Below are 4,586 nucleotides of genomic sequence, written 5' to 3' on the forward strand. Positions count from 1 at the left end.
AGGGAGGTATTATAGAAACCCAGTAACATAGAGAGAAAACATTGTTTTCCCTGAACTTCAGAAGGAAAACCCAACCCAGCTATTATCTGCAATTCTTATCCAGCATACATTCCTTCCTCTGATTCTGCAAACCGATGTTGCTGTTGAGTCAGTCTGTGGCTAAACCAGAGGCCCACACGATACTGCTGTCCATTACAACCACCTCACAATGACACACCATGTACAAACATAGGCAATTGCTCTGAAAAAACATTTCTCTTGCAAATTCTTGACAGAACTCCTCGTAACATAGTGAGACACATAATTTGTCTAAGAAGTGTTTAAATAAGGAGTTGCTGAAATCTTATCTGTCAAGATTCCAGAATGTAATCTTGTGAACACAATTTTCTGAATGGCGATGAAATAGTCTAGTTTTATAGTTGCTATGGGTCTGAGAAAAGCCTGCTTAATTCATTTCAATTCAATTCCATTCAATTATAGTTGCTGAATATCTAACACACAATAGGTCCATTATACAGACTTTACTGAGTATCTATTGTATACAAAATACTGTGCTGGGGAGAGGTGATGAAAAGCTATTTTTACTGCTTTCATGAGGAGACTAAAAACATCTTGGCAGCAAACAATAAGAATTCCTCTGGCAACTTGAAACAAATGGATTTAGTGGAAATATTTCAGGGGATCTTAGAATTGTAGAATTATCTTGTTCTGTCATTTACAACACCCATACAAACAAATAGCCATATCAGCAACATTTATAGCACCAGTAATGATTTAAATGTATACTTGTCATTGTACATTTGTCCTTATTGCCATATATTGAGTTTTTGTAAGATGCATGACAAAATAAACATTACAAGCGTATGAAAACAGTTCTGACTAGATGCATCCTTGTTTATGCCTTTTAGAAGCTAGTTAAAAAAATTGAGGAAACATGGATAAAGGTGGATAAGTGTTACAATCCTTGAAATACCTTAAGAAATATTGTTGAAGAATTAATGAACATGTTATAGAAATTACTCTTTTATTGTTTTCATCTGTGAAGAATATGTTGAAATTTACCATATATTAAGCATTTACATTTGGTTTGTCATCTAACTAATGAGATAGCTAGATATGGATAATTGAATGATGTTGAAATATTCAATATGCCATACTTGTAGTTTTAATGAATCCCATAGTTAGCAATGAAGTTGTGTTGGAGAAATTTGATTTCTACTGCAAAAGGACTACCCAGACAAGGCTTCAAATTTGACATTTATTAAAAATCTCCTCAATTGCAATAAAAGCATTATAACATAAAAACAAAGATAGTTGGGAGAGAAGGCTTAGGAATAATAGAAACTAATATGTAACATTTAATAACATAATATTTAATAATGTATCTAACAAGATAATATATTACAATTATATGTAATAAATTATTGCATAATATAATATGTAATAATTTAATATATAATGTGTTATATAGTATAGACTTTATTACATATATATATAATGATTATATTAATTCACATATATTAGTTCAGAGGCCCAAAAAGCAGGAAGCTTGGACCATTTGGCAAATATCTCTAGCAGGAACTAACATTCTGTATGTTGGTGGTAAGAAGGACTCCTCCTAAAAGTCCCAAAAGCATCTGATTGCTTGAGATTTGGTCACAGACCTACCTTGGCTAAACCAGAGCCTGATCCATAATTGAAGGTAGACATGTGCAAGCCAGGAATTTCCCTTTCCCAAATTTCCAATACAACGAGGGAAAGGTAATTCTCGCCCCCCTTAAATTGGAGACTACTGAGAAGAGGAATAATGCTGGAAACTCTTTACTGCAGGCAAGGTGGGCATTGTTATGCTACATAGAGATGAAGGAGAATGAGGGCCAGGTAGGGCACACTGAATTCGAAGATGAATTAAAAGGCCATTATGTTGATGATAGGTAGAGTAACAAGGACTACCTCTGAGAACACACCAAGTGAAAGAACACAAACGGTACAGTAAGGTGACCACATAAAAGTGAAACTATCAAATGAACACTTTAGGTTTGATTGGCCAGAGATAGGCAAAATTACATAAAAGAGACAGAGTGCAGTTCAGGAAGTAAGACAGAACCGAAACCTGATTAAAGGCATTGCCTTATCAAAAGAAAGAATGTGTCATTCAGAAGGGATGTTGGCCAGCAAAGGAGAAACAGAGAAACACAAGCCAGAGAAGGGAGTGCCCTTATTAGATGGTATAAACATCTGTTTCTCACAGGCAGATGCATCATTAACCTGGAAGCAAGCTCACTGGAGTCATTAAACATCCAATCACCAGAGTTGACTCCAAAAGCCATTTTTTTTTTTTTTTTTTTTTTGCTTACCAAGGTACTTTGGGATAAATTGGCTTTTATACAGGGAGAGAAAGTGCAACAGAAAGGGATTGCCCAACAGTTCTATCTCTCTGGTTTATATATCTTGGTTTATCTATAAAAATCTGCATGCATTTTCATCCCAAATATAATTAACTCTGAAAAACTGCTAAGGGCAATTATGAATAATGTGATTTTTGAGCTCTAAGTCCCAATGAAGAGAGTAACTGAAGCCAGATGGCAGGGGGTTTAAGCATGAAAGTGTCTTAATAATAACACTCCTTCATTCGTGTGTAATGTCTTACGATTTTCAGAGCACTTTTACTTACATTATCTCATTTGACTATTATGTGAAGGAAAGCAAGAAATTGAAAACCCTCTTGAAAGTAGGGATACTAGCATGTGATTTACAGGTGAAAAGTGGCAAAGAGAGCATTTCTTCTGCCGTTCTAGTGTTTGCCATTGATCTACACTTTCTATAATTTCCTCAGCGTTGTGCTGATCGCCATTGGATTGCAAATGGGGAGTGGGACACTATTCGGGCCCTACAAGAGCAGGATTGCTACAAAGCTGTACACTTACGTAATTTATCCAGTATTTAAGCTGTAAGAGAGATCAATTCAGTCATTCACTAATCCAATATAAGCACTATAAAACCAACATTTATAAAATACATGAAAGCACAAGAAAGAAAGTAGTATTATTTAATTCTACTACAAACCCCATGTATATTTTACACATACATCAAAACTGATATCTGCTCCATTATTTCCCAATTGTTTTCATTTTTATTATTTTCTCTTTCTCATCTTCCTTTTATTTTCTTCATTTTTTGGCTTTAAAGAAAGGTCTTGGCTGCTTATGCACCAAATCACTCATAGCCTTGGAACAAACAAGTTGTCTTCAGCACTCCAACTCTGGGGGTCACTCAACTCTAGATCTCTTCTGCTTTCCTTTCTCTCAGCAAGATCTTCCCATGTTTCTCTCTTGCCTCCTTTAAGAACACTTTCTGGTTTTTCCTCTGTGTACAGACATTTCAAATGAACTCCGTGCTTAGGAAACACAAAACACTCTTTTAAAAGTTGTCTTCACATTTTGAAAGAGGTATTTCTTCAAATTGAGGATGATTTTCCCTTTAATGCTGATTTTCTAGCAGAGGGATAGGACAGATTCCACATCTTATTTTTCTTGGTCAATTTTTGTAAAACTAATTCTCTTATTATTCAGGGGATTCCTTGCCTACTTAATTAATTAGTAGCTGTGGTCGCAGAAAGTTGCTCTAAAATATTTTGAAACAAATTCTATTCTCTGACACCAAGGGAAGTTTAAAGTGATGATGTCACTTTTAAGAGAATGGTTAATTGAATAGTAACTAGAAAGAAAATAGTCCCTTACTTACTTTCCTCCTGTACATAACATGTAAAGATTTTTTTAAAATAAAAAAGTATTTTCTTCCCTGAATTCTACTCACCAGGTATGATACCCTTAATACAAACTGTTATAAAAAGATCTACTCCTCAGTTATTCAATTATACTTACAACTATACATCTATTCATTTTTTTAAAAAAAAACTTCTTTATTGATTAAGGTATTACATATGTGTCCTTATCCCCCCATCTATTCATTTTATCCACAAATATTTATTGAGCATTCTGTTCTGTGTCAGGCAATGTTCTAGGCTCAGGGGTCACAGTAGGAAACAATACAGACAAGGTCCCTGCTCTCAGAGTCTTTCTCCTGTTGGGTGAGACCGACAGCAGGAAACTAAGTAAAATAATTTTAGGTACTGATAAGAGTTATAAAGAAAATGAAACAGGGGTAATGTGATAGAAAAAGAATATAGTGGCAATCTACCTTATGTATTATGTGTTTTTGCTATCCATTACTGCAAAATAAATGACCTCCATACTTGGTGGCTTAAAAAAATAGCAACTTAGATTTCTCACAGTTCTTTGGTTGGCTGGGCTCAGCTGGGTGGTTTTTCTGTTTCACATTGTGAGATAAGGTCACTCATGGGGCTGCATTCAACTGGGAGCTTGTTTAGCCCTAACATGTCCAATGTGGCTTCTCACCTTCTTGGTCTCTCTCCACATGGTTTCCTTCATTTAGTAGTCTAGTCCATGTTCTTCAGTCCTTGGCGGCTAGAAAGAGTGGAAGCTGTTAAGTCTTACAAAGTTTGGGCCCAGAACTGGCAGTGTAACTTCCATCATAGTTTATTGGTCAAAGCAAGTCACAAGGCC

The sequence above is a fragment of the Myotis nattereri genome (assembly GCF_964212035.1).
Source record: "Myotis nattereri genome assembly, chromosome: 9".
NCBI classification, from domain to species: domain Eukaryota; kingdom Metazoa; phylum Chordata; class Mammalia; order Chiroptera; family Vespertilionidae; genus Myotis; species Myotis nattereri.